Source organism: Nothobranchius furzeri, chromosome 4 (genome assembly GCF_043380555.1).
Source record: "Nothobranchius furzeri strain GRZ-AD chromosome 4, NfurGRZ-RIMD1, whole genome shotgun sequence".
Classification (NCBI taxonomy): domain Eukaryota; kingdom Metazoa; phylum Chordata; class Actinopteri; order Cyprinodontiformes; family Nothobranchiidae; genus Nothobranchius; species Nothobranchius furzeri.
In genome coordinates, this window is record NC_091744.1 from 76,419,002 (window position 1) to 76,432,987 (window position 13,986).

At 40.9% G+C, this 13,986-nt stretch overlaps 1 protein-coding gene across 8 annotated transcripts in view; it reads left to right on the plus strand.

The window, feature by feature from the left end:
• Positions 1-13,986, plus strand: part of brsk2a (BR serine/threonine kinase 2a) — a 229,253-nt gene that overhangs the window by 137,414 nt on the left and 77,853 nt on the right. The gene's annotated exons all lie outside the window — the stretch shown is intronic.

Consider the following 13,986-nt stretch of genomic DNA (forward strand, 5'->3'; position numbering starts at 1 on the left):
CAATATGGATTGTGTTTAGCTATAATTCTAAAATGTGTCATTTTGCATTACTTATGTGCATAATATCAGTTTTCCAAATAGTTCCAAATACAATTGAACTCAAAGACGCATGCGATGGATCTCTTTTGGGATTAAAGAGAGTATTGTTTGTACAGTGAAGACAGAAAATATGTTATTTTCATTTAATGTTCAGTGATAAAATTCCATTCACATTTCCCTAATACCAAGTAGAGGAATAATGCACAAAGAATACAAGCAGTTCAATCTTTTCTTCAACCACTTGTGATGTGTTTACAATCATGGATTTATGTTTAAAATTGAAAGATTGTAGTTAAATTTCATAGTTTAAGTGTATATTTAGTGGCTGATATTCAGTATTTTTTTTAAATAGTTTTGCTTTCGGTCTATGTTACATTCAGACAAAAGTAACTGGAAGTGTTTGGGATAAATCAGAAGTTTGGATTACTCCAGTGTTGACCAGAGCTGATGGTAAAATGGGGTCGTTACTCTCCTTTGAATGCTCGGACCGGAAATAGCAGCCTGATAATTATTTTCTGTAGGGAGGCAAGCCCAGTGTCACATTCTGTTGGTCTGTTAATGAATTTTTCACACATTTCCTCCCTCCGTCACAAAATGCAGTGTTTAGAAGCGGTGCTCATTTCATGTGTTCGCATCAGACCAGCCTAGGAGTCCGGCTCTTTCATGGCACCAGCTTCGCCTGATGGACAGCTGACGTTTAGAAATATCAGATTGTTGAAACAAATTAAGACTTCAGCCAAAATAGACATCTGATTTAGCAACATTTGCTGAATATGACTGATCTGTAACATGAGGCAATAAATCATATGCGCAGAAACGCTAATGACAGCTGGTCTTTGAGGCAGAACATTTTCAGATTCTATACTTCTGATCAGGAACCAAAATCTGCAAGAAATTCTGGGGCATCACTGTCAGATACTGAGAGTCTGAGACTAAAAATACCATGCCCTCTCTCAGAAAACTTGAAACACAGCTTTTTATAGTTTTCTAGTTTCAGAGAGAGAGTAGTTTTTAAGGCATACAGTAACTTGTTTCTCTTTGCTCCTTATAACATCGCTGGACTCCTGCTGCGAAGCTGTTGTCAGAGTCTTCTCAAATAGTCGTTCTGCAGAATGGCCTCCAGCACGTTGATGGAATAGTTATGAAGAAACTGAAGGGAACAGAAAGAATCCAAAACCATTTTACAAGCTCCTACAACTTGAGCATTTTCTTTCTCAGGACCCAAGCAGGGAGAAGTGCTTCCTGTAATTGTTGCCTTATGAGGTGGAAAGCCGGAAGGAAATGGTCTTGCTCACATTGCAGGCCATCTGAAATGTGAAATTCCATCAGTTTTGCATCATTTCATGCTGTAACATCATTAGACCTCAGATGAAAAGCTCTCTGTGCTCAGACATTGCTGTTTGATAAACAATCTGTATTAATCAACTTCTTGCTGTGTCACTGTCTCCTGGAGTCCCTTTCTCACACTTCACTGCTTCACTCTGGCAATGTTCCTTTTTCTGTTTATTTTGCCTGACTTGCAGTCATATTTCCATACTAGTGGGGATGGCCACTTCTTTTTTGCCCCTGCATTGACGGAAGTATTATTAGCTGTAGCAGAAGAGGCTGGTGGAACAGCTGTAACATGTGACAGCAGTAAGGTACAGCAAATACTGACAGGTCTGACAGGACGGAGGCTTCTGCTGAAGCTGCAGTTCAGAGCCAATTACTGGGCTCCGACTCCGTTATTCTCCCCTTAACTGCTGATCCCAAGGTGGTGTGTGTGTGTGTGTGTGTGTGTGTGTGTGTGTGTGTGTGTGTGTGTGTGTGTGTGTGTGTGTGTGTGTGTGTGTGTGTGTGTGTGTGTGTGTGTGTGTGTGTGTGGTGTGTGTGGTGTGTGTGGTGTGTGTGTGTGTGTGTGTGTGTGTGTATACACGCGTGTGTGTGTCTGCGTGCACACTCCGTGCAGGTGTGTGTGTCTGCGTGCACACTCCGTGCAGGTGTGTGTGTCTGCGTCATGGACGTAATTTTGGGGGGGGGACAGGGGGGATATGTCCCCCCCACTTTTTCCAAAGTCAAGTTTTGACCCCTGCACTTTTTACCATCCAAAAACAATATTACTGTATATTAAATTGACACTGGTTGAGCTCTAGGACCAAGCAGAAAACAACCGTTTGTGTTGAAGCCGGTTTCCCATTAGAACATACTGTAAAGATACCCCCCCCCCCCGTGCCCCCCCCACTTCTAAAGTGAAAATTACGTCCTTGGTCTGCGTGCACACTTCGTGCAGGTGTGTGTTTATGTCCATCGTTTACTAGATACTGGCTTAAAGGTGAGGGAGGAACAATTTAATTTACCAGATGTATGTATTAACATGACTTACATGAACCAAAACTCACCAATTAAATGTATTTTTTATGTGTAAATTTTTTTCAAATGTCTGATTTTTCTTCCCAGATTGTGAATCAGACGTTAAGATTTTTAAACTGAAGACTAAAATGTGCCTAATGACTTTTTGAACGTAGATTTTTTTTTACAACTGTGGAAAATAAAAGTAAAATCACTGAGTTAATAAAATTTAGACATGAAGTTTATAAATGTACACATTTACACAAACTGCAGGATTGAGGCTCGGCATTGTACATCATAGTCCTAGAGCTTTAATAAACTAAGTTATATAATGCATCAATATAACAAACGTTGTGTAAATTATAGCATATTTACTGTAAGCATTTCTACACAGTCATTTTAAAAGTTCCAGTATTAAAATCAGTGTACTAAATACATGTTTGCCTCCTTCACACCACATAGAGTTGAAATGTTTCATTAAATAAATGAATGTTTTTACTTTAGTCAATGCCAACATTTTGAAATGTGGCTTTGGAAACTTTTTCTTGACCAGAGAACACGGTCATCTCCTCTAGGATTTTGTACAGAAAATAAAATAAATAAATGCAAAAAAGCTTTTATGTACTTTTTTTCTTAGTATGTTTTGGTTGCTTTATATGAATCTCCTAAACCTTTAATGCCCATGTTAATAGAAGTCTAGAAAAATTATAGCTTTAATGTTAGCGGTCTTCTAATTGAGGAGTTAAAACTTTAGTAATAAAACAATTTTCTGTGTCTGATCAGGAGGATTTCACTAGAATCAGTTTCAAGATTGTATACACATTTTGCACTAGTTATCATTTATAATAACAATCACTCAAATCTCCTATTTGGAGTTTGTGTTTCTGCCGTTAATGCTGCAGAAACGTTCTCATATTCCAATTGTTTTGCACCCCACAGTCTGTTGCGTCGTCTTCGTTCCCTTTTCTGTCGGTTTGACTGTCAAACTGTCAGACTGATCGGGCTGCAGAGACTCCTGCAAGGCCCCGGCTGTGAAATGTCACCTTTTAATATGATAATGCTTTTGGTCCCCATGGTGCCATTAGGGGAGAATCTGACTCCCCTGGACAGATCGGTGTGTGTGCACAGCACTGCCGAGGACACAAATTTTGAGTGTACATGCACACAGGCATTGCAGGAATGGAGAATGCACCTGGACAGAAACTCTCTCAAAGAAAACTCTGACATGTGCCATGCAGACACATTACTATGTCCGTGCACGAACTCCTCCTCCATGACCCGTGCCATCTCCCTCCGTCTGTCCTCCTCCTGACTGGCCTTGAGAGTCAGGGGTCTGTGGAGATGACAAGACAGGTTGAATTAATTGTCTTAAAGGGATCTGGCAGAGAGCTCCTTCTTTCGCTCGCTGTGTTGAACTTTCTGTAAGTAAGGTTTCATTCTTTTGGCCTACAGGCTATGAACATTACACCGTCTTCGATAACGTGTTCATCAGTGAACTTCGTACCGACGTGTTAACGAGGGAATAAGCCTTGACGACTTCAAAGAATATGTAAAGTTTGGTGTTTTTTCTTTCTTTCTGTGTTTCATTCTCACAGAAACAAGCGGCAGCCCGTCATGTTTCGAATGAGGAGATGGGAGCAGACATAATGGATAGATGGCATGTGCACATATGACAGAATGTCAGTGGCGCTGAAACTAAACAGAAAGGGGCACGGCAATCCGAAGTAATGTAGAGAACCAAGCCTTACTCTGCATGTTTGTGCGTACATGCGTGCCTCAAGGGAGTGGTCCATGTCTGTCCGTTGCTGCCATGTCTCTGTGCCGAGAGTCTGTGAGGATGAGGGACTGAGATAGAGGGAGGGAGGAGTGACAGAGAGCAAGGCTCTGAGGAGAGAGACGGACGTGCTGTGAGAGACCCCGCTGAGACGAGATAACAAGGACACCACATATCTACTTACATTTCCTGTCAGAACCGAGTGTGCTTCTTCATTGATCTGCTGATGTGATTTTCGCACATTTCAACTGGCCAAGTTGTTACTGCCTGTTTGAGGGAAATCTCTTCAATAAATAAATAAAAAATAAAAAAAAGAGCTTCTTATAGTTCTCAGTGTTAAGATTCTTGGATTTAAAATCGGGGAATTAAGTCCAACAAAACAGATTTAGAGTTGGGTTTAGTTTGACGTAATTGTGATGCTCATAATTACAAATAACTAATGGGTTTACACTTTATTGTCAAAACCCTCATCTGTGGTCACGAGCTTTAGATGGTGACCAAAAGAATGAGATCATGGATACAAGCAGCCAAAATAAGTTTTCTTCACCGGGTGTTGGGTCTCTCCTTTAGAGATGGGAGAAGCTCGGCCATCCGGGAGGGGCTCAGAGTAGAGCTGCTGCTCCTCCACGTCAAGAGGAGCCAGGTGAGGTGGCTCGGCATCTGGACGCCTTCCTGGTAGAGCTGAGGAAAATAATCAAATAATCGCTGCATCGGGATGCGGACATAAACGATTCTGCGCCAGCGCAGCATCCAAATCTGTCAGAGTGAGTGTCCTCCACATTTACCAAGTGGTTCCGCCTTAATGTGGTACTGCAGGGCTGAGCGCTTGAGTTGTAACCTGAGACCGAACTGGTACCGAATCAGCCCGACCGGTTATGTTGGATTTGGGCCGTGAATTATGTTAATTGAGCGGGTTGTCACATGGCCTGCTCCGCTCTCTGAGAGTGAGTGAGTGAGTGAGTGAGTGAGTGAGTGAGTGAGTGAGTGAGTGAGTGAGTGAGTGAGTGAGTGAGTGAGTGAGTGAGTGAGTGAGTGAGTGAGTGAGTGAGTGAGAGAAAAAAATCGGAGGACGTTCCTCCAGACACGCATTATTATTTTCATAATTTAATTATTATTTCTCCTGGAAACGCTCAGTCAGACCGAGTGGGAGATCCAGTCTCGGGGGAAGGGGCGGGGTCAATGACGGCGGCTGCAGCGTGATCGTCTGTCTCTTATTTAGGGACACGGAGAAGTTAAAAGGAGAGAGAAATAGAAGAAAGAAGTTCTTGTTCCACTTTATTTTTTTTGTTTCATGAAGATAAACTGATGTTAATTCCAGCTGAAAGAGAAACTGGGAGGAAGCTTTGGTTCATTTTAGGTTACAGGAGGTCTTGTCTCCTGTCTGCTCCTCCAGAGACAGCATGGACATGAGGGTTACATGGTGAGGGTCCCACAGGACAGGTTAGTGGAAAGGTTTGTTAGCTGGTTAGTGAATGAGATCCATCAGCTGAGTAATTTAATCCTAATCCAGCCCACAGCCTTCTGCTGGTGTTATTATCAGAAAGAATCACATCTTAAATATTATTGGAAGTTTACGATTTGTTTTATGTTTTATTATTTTCTGCATCAAACAGAACTTGATTCATTCTCCAACATTTCAGAAATGAACCACTGGGTTCAAATAAAATAAACTAAGTCAAACATTTCATTTGGTGTTATTTCTGACACCCTTGAATTGCGGCATAAATATCTGACTCCAAAGCTGCTCAGAGACATTAAACACTCATATATGAACCCATTATGTATTTGATTATTACATTATGTGTCCTGTAGGTTTTCAGTACTTTTTTAGATTTTGTGAGATTTTGCAAACATGTTTTCTCAGCCTGAGGTGTGGTGTTGAACAAGGAAACTGATTGTTTTACTTTGTTAAATCTTCTTAAATGTTTAAATGTTTTGTCCTAACCTGTTGTGAATTGAGAGCTTTTGAGGGATGGCAGGTTGTATCAATTACGTTTTTGATAAAAAAAAAAAAAGCAATTATCTGACATCTATTTATCGATGAAAACAAATCAATATGAAATAGTCGTGATGCATCGGGATATCGGATTGAATTGAATCATTGACCCAATAATCGTAATCAAATCGGGAGACAAGTGAAGATTTGCACCTCTACTTCCTGGTGAGGTGTTCTGAGCATGTCCAACAGAGACCTAAAGGAAAACCCAGGACACAACGAAGGGACTATGTTCCTCGTCTGGCCAGAGAAGTGACTGGGGAGAGGGAAGTTGACCCCACCCTGGATAAGCCGAGGAAGATGGATGGATGTCAAAAGTAGAGGGAGACCCTTCAAATCAGTGTTTTTTGTTCTAATTAAGACCTGGATGAGTGAGTTTGGTATTGAGGAAGTTACGTGGTTTCCAGAGTCCTGACCTCAACCCAACAGAACACTTTTGGGATGAATTACTACGGAGACTACAAGCTAAGCATCGATGCCTGACCTCACCAGTGTGCCTCTGGATGAATCCCATAAACACTTGTTCACAGAGAGCTGAAAAGCTTTAACTTTTCTGAGAAGGCTTTTGACACGGTTTAGGGTTTTTGTCCAAACTTCCCATTAAAGTGCATCCTGAAGTACATTTGCAAGGATGGGTACTGATGCTGGACAAGAAGGCTGCTAGTAGGCTAAGCCATCATTATTCTTATTTGGAAGCTTTTATTTGTTGGGGTTTATGATACTTTTTTTCAAAGTATACTTAAAGGAACTTCCCAATTTACTGTATCTCCTGTGTTTACCCCTGGTTGTATACAAATGCATATCCAACAAGTTGGCTTTTGTCCCGCTTTAACATGGAAGTCCTTCTGTTCCTAATGCTCCCGTGCATCTCAGAGCTAGCTGTGTACATGGGCCGCTTTTATTGGTGCAGCATGCAGAAAGGCTCAGTTTGATTAAAAATAGATCGAAGCTCCTTGCTTCCATTAGTATGGATGAAAAAGGCATTGTTGGTATTTTGCATGAAAGTTATTGATCTGGGAGGGTTGAATTCGAGAGGTAGGTGCTGTGCACTCAAGCTGCAGGTGAGGTCATTATATAAAGAAATATCAGCACAGACATTGTTGCCAACTCAGCTAAATTATTCAAAGGATTTTTTTTGTGCAAAAAAGTCATTTCAGAGTTCTTGTTTTGATTTATACGTTATGATTCTTTAGCACAGTTTTCACCAAAGGCTTCTATATTGTTGTTGCAGTCTGAAGTTCTGCCAGCATGCATTGGTTCTGAGTCAGTTGCACCTTTGCATCACATTATGAAATTCACGTTTCATGCAAGCTGCTACACTCATGTGGTCGTCTAGTCTTGCATAATAGTTGCTTAGCATTGTCTTCAAAATAAAAAAGGCCCAGTGTCTGGAAATTCCTGGTTCTGTTGAGAATGAGAGTGTTGCTGACTCAGACATGGAGAAGAAAATGCATGGAAAACACCTGAACTACAACGATGACATTGCAGTCATCCCTGGATAAACGAGCATTTCCTAAGAACAGGAGCTGCAGCAGATTTAGCTGTACATCATTTCACACCACATTACCTATCTTTATGGCAACGAAGAAAAACTTCATTAATCTTCAGCAAAGTCCGGAGGTGAGTTAAAGTGTAACAAGCTGCTAGGACCAACAATTCACAGACGGAAAGGAGTGTCTTTGGCATGTAGCACTTGGTAGCCGCTGTTGTTGCCTGCTCTGTTTCTCCCTCTGAGCCAGTGAGCGAGTGGTGGCGGCTGCTGTTGGGATAAGGGCAACTAATTAGCCAGAGTGGCTTTCTCTCCTCCGAAAGCAGCACAAGATCAAAGTAACTCTGCTGTCCCCGAGCTCAGAGAGAGGGAGAGGAAGGATAAAGTACAGAATGAAGGGAGCGAAAAGTCTGTGAGGAGGACGGTAGGGACGTCTATTAAACATTAAGTTACAACACTTTAGATAGAGGCTTTGCAAAGTCGATATTTTTACAAAACCACTTTATTTTACTTTAGTTTTTAGGACTGCGAGGGTGCTCGCAGTTTTCATTGTTGTTGAATGATGCCGTGCAGAAACCTTTAGCCATTCATTTTAACGTCTTAACTCCAAGCAGCCAAAATGTTCTGTCATCTTTAAAGAATAGATGTGCATTTAAACTTTTGCTTCTTTGCAAGCAAGCAATTTATTCATAAAGCACTTTAAAACAATACAAAGATTGGCCAAAGTGTTGAGCACTACAAATAAACATAACAGATACCATAACAACAATTAAAACAAATAACAGGTTTAAAAAAATCTCATTTAGGTACCAGGCACAACTCGGGGTAAATATTTATGAAGTTATAATTATGCAAGCTTAACATCATGTTTCTAGCTGCATGGTAGCCCAGTTGGTAGCATTGATGCCTTGTGACTAAAAGTTTCAGGATGGAATTCTGGCACCTTACGTAGAGTTTTCACATTCTTCCTGTGCATGCTTGGGTTTTTCTTGGATACGTTTTCCTGCCGTTGACCAAAAACATGCATGTTAGGTTTATTAACTGTCTTGGTGTCTCAAAATTGCACATTACTTTGGATAAAAGTGAATGGTAAATAAACTCAAAACACATACAATCATGCTAAAATTAACAAGGTTAGAAATGGAAAGTAGCAACAAGCTGATTCCCAAAAAGCCTAAACGTAACTCTATTGTATCTTCTCACTGTGTGCAAATGTGTTCTTAAAAGTTGGTCGAAACTGAACAAGTCAAGCAAAGAACTCCGGATGAGTTTAATACTTCATTTTTCAGTTGATCCATCTGCCGTCTGCAGAATGTAACACAACACAGGTTCATTCCTTTAGATGCCTTTGAATGCTTGAATGATTAAGGTCAGTGTTATGTATCTTTAAAAAAACAGATTACAATGAACACCTTTTGTATGTTTCCACTGTTTGCTTACAAACCGGATTCCCAAAAAGTTGGGACACTATACAAATTGTGAATAAAAACTGAATGCAATGATATGGCGGTTCAAAATCTCATGGTGTCAACAAATCCCAAAAAAGTTAGGACAAGTAGCAATAAGAGGCTGGAAAAAGTAAATTTGAGCATAACGAGGAGCTGGAAGACCAATTAACACTAATTAGGTCAACTGGCAACATGACTGGGTATAAAAAGAGCTTCTCAGAGCGGTAGTGTCTCTCTGAAGCCAAGATGGGTAGAGGATCACCAATTCCCACAATGCTGCGCAGAAAGATAGTGGAGCAATATCAGAAAGGTGTTACCCAGCGAAAAACAGCAAAGACTTTGCAGTTACCATCATCATCAACTGTGCATGACATCATCCGAAGATTCAGAGAATCTGGAACCATCTCTGTGCGTAAAGACAATGCCAGACCACATTCTGCATCAATCACAACATCATGGCTGCGTAGGAAAAGGATCCGGGTACTGAAATGGCCAGTCTGCAGCCCAGATCTTTCACCTAAAGAGAACATTTGGTGCATCATAAAGAGGAAGGTGCGACAAAGAAGGCCCAAGACGGTTGAACAGTTAGAGGCCTGTATTAGACAAGAATGGGAGAGCATTCCTATTTCTAAACTTGAGAAACTGGTCTCCTCGGTCCCTAGACATCTGTTGAGTGTTGTAAGAAGAAGGGGAGATGCGACACAGTGGTGAAAATGGTCTTGTCCCTACTTTTTTGGGATTGGTTGTCACCATGAAATTTTGAATCAACATATTTTTCCCTTAAAATGATACATTTTCTCAGTTTAAACTTTTGTTCCGTGATTAAAATATTAGAGGTTGGCACCTCCACATCATTGCATTCAGTTTTTATTCACGATTTATATAGTGTCCCAACTTATTTGGAATCTGTTTTGTATTTTCTAAACAGAGTATTGATTTGTTTTTACCTTTTTGAGGTGACAAATTTCAGCTAACACTGTAGCCATCCTTAGAGCACCGCTGGTGTCTGTGGCGTCACTTCCTTCTCCATTTATCTGCGGGCAGCAGAGGGCAATGCAGACCGCTGCACAAGAGAAAATCACATAATGGACTGGGACAGTACACGGATCATAAACAGAACAACAAAAATACAAAAGATGCATTGAGAAAGCCATGGAAATGAGGCGACACACAACCATGAACAGAGACGATGGAGTTTACACATCGGATCGATCAGCCCGCAGATAAACGGAGAAGGAAGTGGCGCCACCAACACCAGCGGTGCTCTGAGAATGGCTACAGTGTTGGGCGAAACCTGTTGGCTAAAAAAGGTAAAAACAATTCAATGCTCTGTGTTTAGAAAAGAACCAAACAATGGAAGAATACAATAAAGTCTGGCTCACTGAATGCAAAATTCTGTGTAAAAAATGAACAGCATGACGTTGTTTTTTTCAGCTGTGTAAGTCACCATTTTCACTGAGAAATTTTCACCCTCAAGGACACAGAGAGGTTCAGGGTTGAACAAACTGCAGTGTTATTCCCAAGTATTTAAACTGCTGGTGCTTTTGTGAATAACAAATCAGAGTTACACACTGTAAAAAAGGGAAGGCTAAGGATTAATGTTGAGAGTTAATGAACATTTATGCTGTTTGAATATCTGATCTTCTGCCTGCAAAGACAGAACATGTTTGATCTTTCAAATATATTGCTATTTAGTCCAAATACAGAGGTAAAATACCTTTGTGTTATGCAATCTGACTTTTTATTTACACAAAATAACAATCTAGGACTAAAAGATACATAGAATCATTAGAAATTAAGGTCAAATATGCTAACAAGTGTGTTGAGTGTGTAAGGAGGAGTAAGACGGTAAATGAATCACACGAGTCCTAATATCATCCCACCATTTCAGTGACAGCGATGTAGTTTTCCCTCTAATGCCTTTTCTCTTCCCTTAATGACTAGATTGGCCAGTCACTCTTCTGTCTGTATTGTCACCAGTGGGTTGGATAAAGCATTGCGTGCTACATGCGCACATTCACTTTAACTTTGTTGTGTGTGTGTGCATATGTTTGCCTTGGAGCATGCACTGACAACCTTTGAAATAAATGGGTTTCATATGTTGTGTCCCTGCAAATTGAATTATCAACTTTCTGTTGTGCTGAAGCAGAAGTTACATCGTAGCTCACATCGTGAACTCGACAGGTTGAGTGCACCAAAAAAGACGGGCTTGTAAAACGCACCAACCAAGATAAAGAAGTATAAATCAAGATTAAGGCCATTAAAACCAGAAGCAGAAACTTGAAATGAATTCTAGTTAACCGACAGCCATTGAAGCTGGAAGAGGTGCAGGGTGAGGTGGGTGTGTTTGCAGGACTTGGTCAGAAGTTTAGCCACCATTCTGAACCACCTGTAAATGGATCAGGGAGGTTTTGCTCAGACAAGTGGAAAGCAAGATGCAATAATCCAAGCATGAGGAGATGAAGATGTGGTGATGGTGCTCACCTCTACGTCTTTGGACAATAAACCGTCTACAGGTGGTTCAGAATGCCTGTGCTCGGCTTCTGACCAAGTCCTCCAAACACACCCACATCACCCCGCTTCTCCTCCAGCTTCACTGGCTGCCAGTCAACTTCAGGGTTCATTTCAAGATCCTGGTTCTGGTCTATAGGGCCTTACATGGACAAGCACCATCTTACATTGGTGATCTTCTTAGTCCCTACACCTCCAGCAGGTCCCTGAGGTCCAGTGATCAAAGCCTACTGGTTGTGCAGCGCACCAGGCTAAAGACCAAAGGTGACAGATCATTTGCTGCTGTGGCCCCCAGACTCTGGAACTCTCTCCCCCTGAGCCTGAGATCAGTGGACTCAGTGGTCTCCTTTAAAAAGCAGCTGAAGACTCACTTGTTCAAGCTGGCTTTTGTATGACCTTCTTCACCACTCTCTCTTTATTCTGCTCTCCCCACCTATTCCACCTTCCTCAGGATCCACTGATTTCCCTCGTTCCTGTTAACTCTCTCTTTCTTAACATTTTTTTAATCACAATTGCCCATTTTTGCTCATTTTCAATATATTTTAAAACATTTTCTAAATGCTTTTTTATATTTTTACATTTTTTGCTTTTGTGAAGCGCCTCGTGATTTTTATCTTGAGAGGCGCTAAAGAAATGATATCTTCTTCTTCTTCTTCAATCCGTTTCAGAACATCAGTCTATCCACAATGCTTTCTGAGCTTGCTTGCTGAGTTCCATGAGACTTCATAATATCGGTTTAACTTAATATTTAGACTGCTCTCCAAATATGTGGTTGTGGCATTTTATTTGATTTCTAACCAACATCTCCAAATCAATGAATCTTCTCATTTCTTTTTCTTAAATGGTAAAAGGCTCTCGTAATAAAATAACGAGGCTTATCAGTTCTACCCATGGGGTGTCACATATTTAGTGTAATAAGTTTTGGCTCAAATAGTTTTAGGGTTTTACTTTATTTCTTTCACCAATAATCACTCATAGTACACTCAATGGTTTGCTGGTCCGACCAGTAGCTTAGAATCTTAGGCATGCTCCGCTTTGCTTTGGTGCTGCCTATGGCAAAGCTCATCAAACACTCAGTGTTGTTTGATTTTTACCTTCCATGTGTCTTATCAAGATAAAACCGAGATGAGTGCAAAGAAAATAATGAAATGGAGGAGAGCAGAACAGAAGATACAGCGGGATCCCCCATTGTCTCGACAGGAGAAAGACTGACGTCCAAATCGATGCCATTTGTTTCTTCTCTTCAAAGGCAACAGCTGCTGCTTTGTCAGATTGGATGAGATTATTTTAGCGTCTTTTTGTTTTGTTCTTTGTTTGTTTTGCCTTTGTAAGTGAAGGGTGTGTTATACCCATGTTTTCTCCTTCAGAAGAAAGGTGACCAATGCAATTCGTTTACCTTTTGTTAGTTGATGCATTTTTTTTTTCATTTTGGCCGGGAGTAAATTTTTTTATGTACTGTTTCATCTCCCCTTTCAATCCTTTTACTTTAATTTTCCATGTGGACCTTATACTAATCCATTAGTCATCATGCTGTGTACCCATAATTGTGTGAGTACCTCATGTTAGAACTTGTTCTAATTCCCAAAGTGCCAAATCCTGCTTTTTTTCTATTAAAATCATTGAATGATCTAAAATCTGTAGCACCATGTTGCACCAGCTGCTGCTGTATTTGACACAGCCCCAAACTGATGACTCATCAATAAGCCACACAGTCAGCATCAGTAGGCTTGAGGGGTCGTTATGAATTAATTTGTTGGTCTTTCGTTGCGTCTTGACTCCCATTTAACACCACACAAAAAGTGCCTATGATTAGGAAAGTAGTGGTTTGGCTGAAAATGCACTCTTGCAAATACAAATGAACCTTGGTTCTTGAAAGACGGAGCTGAAGGTGATGCTGTATTTCCATTTGTGGAGCATTTTGTTGCGTGTTTGAACAACAACATTAAAGGCTGAGGTAAGTGTAGAGTGATCTGGATTATAATACAACAACTGAAGATGGTACAGACTTGTGCATGATCCATGTCAGTCCAGTTTATTGACTGGGAAGTTTGGATACAGACTAACGCAAGTGAAACAGGGTGGATTTCCTACTCCAGGTTGGGGGGAGATCCTTTAATTTTGGTGTTGATGTAGTAAGGGTAGGGTGGCAGATCAGGGCTGTTGAGGTGAAAAGAGAATCTGGGCAAAAGTTTTTGATTTACTAGCTGACCTACATTCCATCCATCATCTATGGCAGGGGTATTCAATTCTAGGCCTGGAGGGCCAGTATCCAGCATGTTTTAGTGGTTTCTCTGCTCCAACACACTTGATTCAGTGGTTGAATCACCTGTGCAGCAGCTCATCGGGCTCTGCAGAAACCTATTAATCACCTGCTGATGGAAATCCGGTGAGTTAAAACAGG